We start from the raw sequence: 12374 nt of genomic DNA, 5'->3' as shown, positions 1-12374 counted from the left end.
CAATTATGGAGATGGAGAAATCAGTAAGATACTGGGCCCGTCCCTCATGAAGCTTACATCTACTGACAATATGATCTGCTGAGCCATGATGATCCACTGTTACAGAGTATCTGGGTTTCCAGTGATGCATTTGAATACTGTCCTCACTTACACTACCAGGGAAATTTTTAATCTGCCAAAGGGGTGTGTGTGTTTGTATGTGTGTATTCATTGCCTCCAAACAATTTTTTGTTGCTCTAGACAACCTTTTAAAAAAGTCCTCAATTCCAACTTACAGTTTTGGCAGATATGTCTACTTGGGTTTCCTAAAATGTTTTGTATTACAGTATTATAGGCAAGGTTATTAAAATTTCTTAGTTGTTTCCACAGTTTTGAAATAAAAAAGTCTTCTTATACCTCTTGAGTATTCTTTTATAAACTAATTCTTTTGTTCTCAGGAAAAAATGTAGGATAGATAAATAAACCTATAGGAAAATTTAAAGACTGGTCTCTCACATAATTGAAAACATTTTATCCAGCTATGTTATTTACTACTGTATACATTTTAATAATGTTTACTTGGTTTTTTGTTTGTTTTCTAGGTTATACATGTTATTTGCAATTACTGATAATGAAAATTAGTTATTGTCTAAACTTTATTTCTCTCATTTATGTTTTCTGTCTCGTTGCGTTGTATAGGACAAGGGTTTTCAGCCTCAGCACTATTGACATTTGGGGCTGGATGATCATTTGTTGTGGGGCTGTCCGGTGCATCATAGGATGCAGCATCCCTGGCTTCTACTCAGTAGATACCAGTAGTTCCCCAAAGTTGTGACCACCAAAAATGGTCCAGACAGTGTCCAATGTCCCCTGGGAAGCAAAATTACCACCTGTTGAGAACCACTGGTCGAGAATTTCCAAAACACTGTATCATGATAACAGTGATATAAACGTCCCTAGTCTGCTTCTGATTTTACAAGGAATAGTGCTTCTGATGTTTCTCCTTTAAAGGTATCAGTTTAACATAGGTAGTCTCTGTGAAGTGAAGGAAATAGAATTTTACTCTTATCTAACAATAAATAAAATGTAAATTTGCGACGAATATTGATTGGTGATCATGTAAGATAAATTCTTTGTGGTCAAAAAGAATTAGTACAGTTCAGTGGACCCTTTAGGACCAAGGCTGGGTGGGGAGCGTGTGTGTGTGTGTGTGTGTGTGTGTGTGTGTGTGTGTGTGTGTGTGTGAAGGACTTGGCTAGGGAGTGTTTGTTGTGTAACTCTTGATTCTAGACACTTGATCATAGAAGCAGACGAGCATCTGTGCTAAGAGAACACAGCCAAGGCTTCTGCACAGTGAAGGGAAGGAAACCAAATACTGGATTATTGCTGTAATTGAGAAATAGCCCCTTGGTATTTTGAGGTCTTTAGCTACTCCTTTCAAATGACAATTTATAGCTCTTTCTGTTTTTCTGAACTAATTTTATTAGGCTTCTGCTTTCAACATTTCAAATACAATAACGAAGTTGAGAGTCCCTGTTATTAGCTTCCAGTGGCCTTGAGAAGTCGGCCTCTGTGGCCGAGGTGATGATGCCGGCTGATTTGGCGGGGAGCTGGGAGGTCATGTTCAAACCTTCACAAACAGACTGGGGTAGAGGCCACAGACAGATGGCGCAGGTGAGAGGAAGCATAAATTCTGCGCCTTAGCTGCCCAGACTCCACTTGGCCTGAAGGCCCTCCCTTCGGTGGGGGGCTCAGAGGCCCCCTGGGCTGGCGGATTTATGTCAGCAAGACCCGCGCAGTGGAAAGAGATTAAGAACGCTTTCAAAGGGCACGGGAGCGGGTCGCTCCTCCGTCTGAGCTCAGTCTGTGAGGACCTGGGCTGGTGCCAGCGAAGGGAGTAGGGCCGGCCTGAGGAATGGAAGGTCACTGGCCAATTGGGTGTTGCGATAATTATATCCTTGTTTCCTTGAAGGTACCAGCGTCCTTGATTTTCCAGCTTCAAAGAGAGCTGTCTCTGAAGTAGGGGGATGTTCACACCTGCTCTGCCGCAGTGATTTCTGCCTTCCTGGCTGCAGACTCAACAAGACAACAATAGTTCTGTGGACGTTTTCAAGGCCACATTCAGAAACCAGGCAAGAGAAGCTTCTCTTCCACCCTTTCCTCCTAAAGGAAAATGAAAAGGTTAGCGCATCCTGTGAAATTCAGCAGTGAACCCGATGCCATGGTTTTACCTAAAGTTCAGATACTTTGGAGGTTAGGCACTCGAAACCATCACCCCACCACTCTCACCCTCTCTCCCTCCATTTCTCACCCCTCCCCAAAGTGACCATCACAGGACTATCACAGAAGTCTGGTAATCACTAGAGGTGTCAGTATACAATACACCTGGGATGGTTTTTTAAAAATCTTTTTCTCTATCCCATTCATCTCCAGACAAGCTGCACCAACAACAGTCAGAAGTACAAGCATAGTTCTACCTTCCATATTTTCCTTGTAGCACTTAGATTTTCCTGAGACCTTTTGAGAAGAGAGAGAGGTACTTATTTTTCTTAAACAGGACCCTGTTTGTCTACTGGGTGCAATGAATAGGATCTAAAAGTAGGATTTCCACTGACTAAATATATATTTGCTGCCTCCCACCTCAGCTTTTCACTGATCATCTGAACCCTCCCATCATTAAATGTGCAAATTTAAAACCATATTTTGACTAATAAATTCCCTTTGTTAAGGATGAGATGACTGGTTTCTGGCACTTCAAATCCTCGCAAGAAGTGGACTGGATATTACACATAACTCCCTAAATTCTGAGCTCTGATGTTTCTCTGTTGTTGCCATCAGCTTCCTTCTCCAGGCAAAAGCAGGTGCTGGTCAAAACCGGGGAAGTAGAAAGAGGGAAATACTGTCTATTTTTGAAGCTAGTTCTTGTTCTGACCCTTGACAGTGATAAATAGTGGTCCCAAATACAAATATTCCCTAACTCTTTTTAATTTTTGCTCTGAGATTCTGCAAATATACACTGTTATGTTTACGAATTCCCAGTTTAGTGCCATAAAAGTAACTAGAGGCTTTCTTCGTTGAAACATGCAGTCTCTCCCCCTCACCCCTCTCTGTCTCTCTCGCTTCCTCCCTCCCTCTGCCCTTCTCTCTCTCTCCATTGTACTATGAGTTTTCCACTTCCTAAGATCAGGAATAATGGCTGCTATGATACCTGGGGGAAGCAAAAGCTCTGTCCTCCAAAGTCTGCTCCTACCTGTCCCTTGGGACCCTGGGATTCTGAGCTCTTGCCTGTGATTTAATAATGAGACGCAGCGGGGCAGCCCAGGTGCTGTATCTCATACCCTTGCAGATTGCCAAGGGAACATTTAATCTGTTGACTTTATTCAGTTATGCTAGTCTGGCCAACGTACCTGGAGCTATAAATTATTTAGATGTTTAATTTATTTGGTGTAGAAGGAACTCTCTTATACCTTAGTTATCTAATAGCAGAAGATGAAAAACCACTTTGTTTGCAAATCATAAAAACTTTAACAGACTTGTGCCTTAAAGAGAAAAAGAGACTTCACTGACCTTAAAAGTAAAACAGGGATCCAGACAAGCATTGTTAACACATTATTCCTGAAGATAAAAATTATGGTATAAATTCCTTCGGATTAGAAGTGAAATGTGAAACAAATGTCTTCCATTGGATGTGAACAGACAACTAGTCTGAAGTGAACACAAGTATAAACTATCAATGAGGGGTCAGGAGGGGCATAGCAGGGATCCTTGTGACAGTGTCCCTCTCTTCCGTCACAATGAACTACCATTATAATGATCCAGGGGAGGGAGATATTTTAAATGGTAGGAAATATGATATAACCTAAACTCTATTAGTACACAAAATTACTACCTAATAGTGAAACATGTCATTGTTCTATTTATTCTTTGACCTTGTACTTAGCACATTTCATTAAAATAGAAACTCAGTACATGTTTCATTAAAAGAGAAACAAATGGCAAAAATACATTATCTTGTGGAGCAACCACTGTCACATCAGATTAGGTCCCCTACTGTCCAACTGTCTCATCCATTTTCTTGATGAAAAAGGGTTGATTTGAAGCAAAAATAAACATAATCTATAGCAACACAAAAATATAAACAATCAAGTGCATAAGTACTTTGTAAAGCCTTTTATAACTGATTTGTTTTAAAGGTACTTCTGGAATCAGGTGACATTACTGGGCTTTATTTATCATCATCCAAATATTTAAACGATTTCCCTTTCTCAGCGGCAGACTTTTTAGCCAAGAAAGCTTTTTCTGCAGACCAGTAGTCTGGGTTTGAATTCTTGACTTTTATTAGCTGTGGGCCATTGGATAAATTATTTAACTTCTCTGGGCTTCAGTTTTCTCATTTGTAAAACAGGTATATTATCTTCCTAATAGGGTTCTTATGTGGTAAAGTATGTAAACCAGTACCTGACATACAGGAAATAAATGTTAAGTGTCTAATTATTGCAAATAATAGTTTACTATGTGCTTTGGATTCACTTCCTAGTGTCCGTATAATAAACAATTCAGTGAGGTAGTTATTCCACCGTTTTACTGAAGAGGACATTTACTCCTGGATCCAGAGTTAAGCAGATCCAATTCGAACTCAGGTCGGTACGTCTCTGGCAGATTCAGATTCCTGGCAGCCAACTCGGAGACAGATTTTGGTGGAGAGTGCTGGGGGGGGGGGGACATCTGTGGGCCGAGGGAGGAACTGCACTGTGATGCGATGTGAACAGGCCACAGCAAAGGCCACCCTACAGGCAGGAGCTCTGGCACTGGCGTGGCCCGTAAGAGTTGGACCTCATTGGGCCAAGAGGACAGCCGTTTAACCTGCCCCTTCACAGAATCTGCAGTCCCTGGATGTAGGCTGCCCCGGAAATGGGTGTGGCTTTGAGCAAAGCAGCTCTATCCAGCCAAAGGCTATCTCCAGAGAGGGTCTCAGCTGAAGAACCAGCAGGAGCCAACACTCCCTGCAGCTGGGGGCACAAGCGCTGCAGTCTCCAGGAGGGAATCTGAGCCGTGGATCACGGGGTCCACACCTCCTGTGGCTCGGAGGGTGTTCAGGGCCATCTCATGGACCATGGCGGTTGGGATCACTGCTTCTTCTGCCCAGAATCTCTCAGACCCCATTCGTGTCGGGGAGTCCCAGGAAGCACGTGGATGGACTGTTTCCATGAACTGCAGAAGGTGCTTGGTGACTTGAAACAGCACAGCTGCTGCTAACCAGCATCAAAACCAAGTAAATCACCCATAGGTCCTGCTGCCATGGTTTTTATTCTCTGTACAGCTGACTGTAAGACTGATCACTTAAAAATGGTTAAATAGTCCCAATTTTTAAAAGTGTTTAAATAGACCCAATTTAAAAATCTTATCTTCTAACAAGCATTTTTTATGGTGTTTATGTCATGATCTATAGGCTAGAACCACAGAATTTTAAAACCGGAAGGGGCCTGAGAGATTCCGCTCCTTCTTTTGGGTTGGGTTGGGGGAGTAATTCAGTCAGGGTCACACAGCGAGTTAACAGTTGCACACAATGGGATTGGGACCATAAGCATGAAAATTGATATTCTCAAGTAGAGTCTAGTGTTTGCCAACTGCAAAGAAATTATAAAAACAAATTCTTGGCTGAAAACTTGAAAGGATAGGTTTGGAATGTTATCTTAATGCACACTACAATCTTGAAGTTTCTTGTCATATCCTAGATAAAGTACTGTGTTTATATTTTATTCATTTCCATGCAAAATGACTTCTAAAACTAAATGCCAAGAATTCTCACTGACATTGTACGGGTTGCATTTTGTTGATTAAATTTTTGTTATTTTAATATTTTAAGATTAAAACACTCCTCTACTCCTAGCACATTTTTTTCTCCATATAATTGATACAATTACATAAATACATAATGGTGTTGGCAATCTTTGAATAACGTAGTTTAGACTTGAGAGCAGAGTCTTATCTTAAAATTACTTTCAGAAAACGTATCAGACACATGGAGCTAGTCAGGTTTAAGACTATACCACCAATTTCATGTTAACTTATTATCGCAATATTCTCTGGCACATCAGTAACCATGAAGACTAGTGCTCAGCAAAACAAAACAAAAAAAAGTTTTAATTTTTCATTACCTCCACAGTATACTACCTGGCTAGAGTTAGACATTTAAAAATCCCATGTGATTGTTCAGCTCTTCAGAAATGTTAACCCTTAAATTTGCAGCAGAAACACCTACTGAACAGTATTTGACTGTAAGAACAGTGGCAATTTAGAATTGAGGTTCAGAGCACAGACTGAAAATCCATACTACTTGGCGGTCAAAGCCTAGCGTCACCAGCTGTATGACTTTGTGCAAGTTATTTAATCTCTTATCAAGTGGGAATAGTGTTAGTACTTGGCTCTTGTGGTTGTTGTAAGGACTGTAAAGTGCTTAGAACAGTGTCTACACACAACAGTGCTCAGTTGATGCCATATTATTAGAAATTGCTTTTTAAATTACAGAGGACTGAGACTTTACAAGGAAATTTAAAGATGAAAATTTTTAAACTAGATACACCTAAGAGATCATGTTCAATTTTCAATTCTTACAATGGAGCTCTTAGGGGTAACAATCATCAGCCTAGTTAGACTATATGTTTAGATTCTAAAGATTTATTCCACAACCTGATATACATAATAATGAAACAGTAAATTCCCAATTTTTAACTAGAAGAAATTTGATTCTGGAAATCAAAGAGCCATGTCCTAACAGTGAGCACTGGAAAATCATGCTCAGCTGGTAGCTCCATGAAAGTGGTGACTGTGCCAGTCTTGTTCACCAGTATATGCCCAGCATTTTACACACTGCCATCTGGAAGGAACTGAAGACATACAGAACGACTGATTGACTATAAGAGGCAATGCCCTTTAATTCATAGAATTTTACAGTTAAAAGGGGGGTCAGGTGCTAATGATGTCACAAATAAGGAACCTGAGGATAAATGACTTAGACCTAATTATGTGGTTAGCCTTGACTAGAACCTGGATCCAAGATGTTGACTCTAGGCCTTGGACACTTAAATAAATCAGTGTCTTCAGTAATATTTTTCCATAATATGTCCTTAGAAACACCAGTCTCTTGGGATATTTATTCATAAAGAGTGAAGGAGTTATTCTGTGGACAAATAAGTTGAGGAAATGTGGACTTAAACCAATTAAACTGTAGATCTCAGCATGCCTGATAAGGGTTTGGTCATAAAACCCCTTTGGAAGGGAGCATCTTTTGGAATTGATGGTCTATGAAACACACAGGAGAGGACTGACCAATAGACTTGAACAGATACTTACCGCGCACCTACTGCATGCAAGTATCATGATAGGAACTATACAAAAAATTAAGGTGAGTTAGACACCAAAGGATTCCTGGGGCATTTAATAAGAGAGGATAAGAGCAGTGGCAGAGGCTAGAGGGTGTTACAAAAAAGCACATATAACTTCAGTCTATGTCTGCGTTTCGTAAGTGTCATGAGAAAGGCTCAAATAAAATGCTACCAGGATCCAAAGGTCAGCATTCCATGGAAGAAATAGCATTTGAGATGAATCCTGAAAGATGGATGTGAGTTCCTTTAGAATTTTTTTTTGTCTGAAAATGACTTTGTTGTGCTCTCATTCATGAAGCGTAGCTTTTCTGGATACGCAATGGACAGTTATTTCCCTTCAACACTTTGAATAGTTAGTTATTCCACCGTCTCCTTGAGGCCACTCTTACTCTTGATAAGCCTGACAGTCTAATCATTAGTCACTTGCAAGTGATCTTTCTTTTCTCTCAGGCTGCTTTAAAGATTTTCTCAGTGTCTTTGGCATTCTCCAGTTTCCCTACAGCATGTCTGAAGCATAAACTTCCTTTTAATTTATCCTGCTAGGGATATGCTGTATTTCAGTTCTGAGAATTTCCCAGCTACTGTTGCTTCAGATATCATGTATCTTCCATTCTCTCCGTCCTCTACTTCCAAATCTCCAATTCAATTTATGTTGGAACTTCTCATTCTATCTTCCATCTCTTTAGAGTTCTCTTATGTATTTTCCATTTCCTTTTTTTTCCCTGTGCTACATTCTGGACCTTTTCTTCAGCTACTTCTTCAATTCACTAATTATTTCTTCAGATATTTAACATGTTTATGAAATGTGTACTTTCAACCATTTTGTTTTTGTTTCTTTTTTATTCTTTTTCAAATCGACCTGGTCATCCATGACGATCTCTTGTTGCTTGCTTATCTTTGGTATTTCACTCCTTATGTCTTTAAATGTGTCATATGCAGACATTCTATGTTAGAAAGTTAACAAAATGTAGTGGTGAAGACTCTAGAATCAACTGCCTGAATCCAAACTGTAGCTCTGTCACTTAAGAAATGTTGACCTGGAACAAATTACTTAATCTCTCGGCGTCTTAGCTTTTTAATTTATAAAATGAGAATAGCAATGGTACCTGTTTCATACAGTCATTTTGAGAACTAAGTTAAAACTTGAAAAAAAATCTTTACAATATTCCTAGCAGTTAATAACTGCTCTATACACTTTTGTAAATGAAAACATATATATCCAAAGTTCTTGGAGTCTGAGCTGGATGTTTTTTTTCCCCCCTGACTTACTCCCTCCTTCTGGAGTGCCTGGTGACCTTGGATTTAAACTCAAATTTGGTGGCTCTTAATGGCTTTCCTACTGTGAGGATTTGTATTTGCTTTGTTTAGGAGGCAGAAGGAAAACACCAGTTTGAGACACTTCGCCCCTTTTGGAGTGTCCTGGCCTAAAGCAGGGGTTTCAGACTCATGGCTTCCCCACCTTCTGATGCTTTAGAGTTCTTTCAGTGCTACTAATGGCACTGGCCCTTAAGACAACCCAAGTTTCTTATTTTCTTAGCACACTTGGATCCCAGTTCTGGTTTCAGCTCATATTTGAGGATAAGAGCTGTCCCTAGACAATTCCTTAACTACTTACAAGCCCAATAATTCATTTAAAAAGTTATCCAGTTCTTTTGTAGTTGGAAGGCCTTCAGAGTGTCTAGTTATCTACACTGCTGGAAGTTACCTCCTGCTTTTTATCAGTCAGAATGGGTTACCTTGTCCTGCAGCAACAAACAACCTCAAGTGGCTTTGCAAACCAAAGGTTTGTTTCTCTTTTACGCTACATATCCCTCCCAGGTCAGCAGGGCCTCTGCTCCATATGATACTTACTCAGAGGTTCAGGCTGATGGAGCTTTGACCGTCAGGAAGATCACCAGTCCTGTAGCAGGAGAGAGAAAATATGCTGAATCTTACTCTGGCTGTTAAAGGCTTCCATCTGGAAGTGACACACATCATTTTCATTCACTTTCAATTGACCAAGGCAAGTCTGAGGGTCACCTAACTCCAAGGAAATGCTCAGGAACCCCACTAACAATTAGTAACAATTACTCCATGCTTTTTTCACCTAACATTATAAACATTTTTATGTTCTTATATAGACGTGGTAACTAATTTTTTAAATGTTATTATGACAATCTCAAACATAAAAATGTAAAAAGAACAGTATGATAATATAATAAATGCCCATAACTATAAATTTAAACATCTACATAACAGTTCAGAAGGGGAGAATTCAAGTTTTATCATGAGATACTTCAAACTTAGTACACTTAAAATGTTGAGACCTTTTTAGTCATAAAAATCATTTAAAACTTCTAAATATAGAAAAAAATAAAGAGGAATGACTAGAGTTTTAATAGGTGTGCATTCCAAATGGAAGAGAAAATACCAGCAGAGATAGTGAAGCAGGAGATGTAAAGAGGATTTGCAGAAAGCATGTAGTTCAGTTAAATGGTAACCTTATCACAGAGGGCTCTGAATGCCAGGCTAGAACTTCATTCAGTAGGGAATGGAAAGCCACTGAAAATTTTTAAGTAGAAAAGTAACATAAACTTAACCCAATGTTTATTGAGTATCTACTATGTAGCAGGTACTGTAGCAAGTAATGTAATAGACTCTGAGACATAAAAATGAATAAAACACAGACCTCATTATCTAGTAACATGATGGAAAATTTACCCAAGAAGATTGATCTAGATCATCATAGGCGGGCCAGACACCATTGTGAAGGAAACTTAGAGGCTACTGCAATAGTCCAAGCAAGAATTCAGGAGCACCAGATCCAGAGGACTAGCAGCAGGGATGAAAAGGAAAAAGTGGTTTGAGAGATCTTAAAGAGATCGAGTGTGTAGAATGTCCTAATTATCCAGATGTAGGGAGCAAAGGAAAAGGAAAAAACCTAGAGATCATTTGAAGATTGTAAACACCGAGGACAGGGAAAATAATACCATTAATAGAAATAGAAACACCAGGAAAAGGGCTCGGTTTAAGGGGGAAATGATAACTTTGGTTGTATACACATTGAATTTGAGATTCCATGAGTATATCCTGGTGGAATTATCCAGCAAGAAGTTGGATATACAGAACTCAGGGTATGACAGGGGTTAGGGGGTAGGAGAGACTCAGAAATCTGAGTCCTTGGCACAACAGCAATAGTTTATACCACTTGCAGAGATAAGATTGCTAGGTAAGAGAATGCTGCAAAATCTTTTTTAAAAGTTGCCTGATGAACATGTGAAAATCATATGATTCATCCTTGTAAGAAAGTGAAGCACAAAACTATTTCTCCATCCAAAAGTCTTGTCCTGTCACAATGAATGAAATTCCATCCTTACAGATCCATTCCTTTGTGTCTTAGAAGCTTTTTAGTTTCCAGTGTCTCCAGTTACAATATGGATGCCCCCAAATACTCCTTAGGCCTTGATCAGACAGTACCTTACCTGGCGTGGGTTTACCAGGGGCCTTCTAGGCTAGCTGACAGAGGTGGAACCCAGGGTTGGCATCAGGTTGGGGTGGTGTGGGGGTCGAGGGCTACTCAGGAGATCAGGGAAAGGGGCAGGACTCTGAATGGACAGGGATCTGGTACCAGAAAGAACCTCTGAGGTTGTCAAGTGTCTCCTAGGGCCCAGCCATGGGACACGCACATGCACAACCACCCACCCACTCACCCACCCACACACACTCGTGTTTACCAAGTGTGTACACTGGGAATTTGATATCAAAAGTTCAACGTAGACAAGTTACTTGGTGTGATCATTATGATGTTTGTGTGGCAGGATGGTTGACTAAAATATTAAATTGCTTCCTTTCAAACAGACATGCAAACTTGTAATGCTTTGTCTGGAAAATTTGGGCCAGGCAAAAAATTGGATGCAGCCTCTCCTGGTCAAAGTTTGCACCTTGCTACTCACTGCCACTGAATGTGTGAAAATGGTTACAGCTAAAGGATATATTGTACAATACAGGGAGTAGAGCCAGTATTTTATCATGACTATAAATGGAGTATAATCTTTAAAAATTCTGAATCACTATATTGTACACCCATAACTTATATAATATTGTACATCAGCTATACTTCAAATAAAAATGGTTAAGATGGTGCATTTTATGTTATGTAATTTTTACCACAATTCTAAAAAAACTTGATTGGATTAAATACAAGTCACTTTCTTCTAAGGATTCTGGTATATTTATGCTATAACAAGAAATAAACATAACACTTATTTTCTTAAACAAGAGTTTTACACTTTCAGGCACTGTGAAGGGTGTTCTAGAGAGGGAGGACAGAGGGTGGGGCCTCTGAGAAAGTGATGAGTCTGGAAGAGGAGATTTCTTGGCAGGAAAGAGTGCAGAATTGTCTAGAGGGGATGTGCCCCCTGCCTCCTGGCGAAGCCCGGGTGGGCAGCATCTTGTGGGGAGGGGCTGCACTGGCTCTCAGGGAGTCCTGATCCCAGCCTCGCCAGAGTCCCTCCTGGGCCCTGGGTGAGGTACAGAAGTGCCTGTTCAGCCTGGAACCGAGGGCAGTGATTCGACATCTTCTGTACATCACTACTTATCAGCTCCCACAGCAGGCCGTGGCATGTAGTAGGTGTCCAGGAAATATTTGTTAAGTAAGTGAATGTTGATGCTAAGGCAGGGCCTGATGTTGCATAAACCTCTAGACTTCTGCACCAGTCTGTGGATTGGAGAGAGGGGGGTGGTTACCTTCCACCCAAGCCTGCCAGGATATGGGGACTTGGAGTCAGAATCAGGTTGATTTAAGGAAAATCATAGTGACATCTTGTACACTTGACAGATAACTTTTTAAAACTATTTTCCTGCATCCTTTATAATATATTATTAATATATTTTATTTGCAAATAAGTTACACCTGCTAATATAACTAGTGGATAAAAAATTTTCAGCGTGTTACTCATGAACAGGGTAAGAGCTGTAATTCTCAAAGTGAAGGTACAAAAGCTTCAGACATCCTCCCCATGGGCAGCCTTG

General features: G+C 40.1%; 1 long non-coding RNA gene across 7 annotated transcripts in view; it reads right to left on the bottom strand.

Annotated features, from left to right (window-relative positions):
- Positions 1–1437: 1437 nt before the first annotated feature.
- The window catches only part of LOC106731112, a 50871-nt gene continuing 39934 nt past the window's right edge, over positions 1438–12374 (bottom strand). For all 7 annotated transcript variants that reach the window (XR_004323141.1, XR_004323140.1, XR_004323138.1 and 4 more), the window contains 2 exons: positions 9216–9264; positions 1438–2142 (listed from right to left, as the gene is read on the bottom strand). This is a non-coding gene — a long non-coding RNA (uncharacterized LOC106731112). The remainder of the gene's footprint in view (positions 2143–9215; positions 9265–12374) is intronic.

This window comes from Camelus ferus, chromosome 10 (genome assembly GCF_009834535.1).
Source record: "Camelus ferus isolate YT-003-E chromosome 10, BCGSAC_Cfer_1.0, whole genome shotgun sequence".
NCBI classification, from domain to species: Eukaryota; Metazoa; Chordata; class Mammalia; order Artiodactyla; family Camelidae; genus Camelus; species Camelus ferus.
Note: the sequence above shows the minus strand (reverse complement) of the source record. Positions and strands in the feature narration are given on the sequence as shown.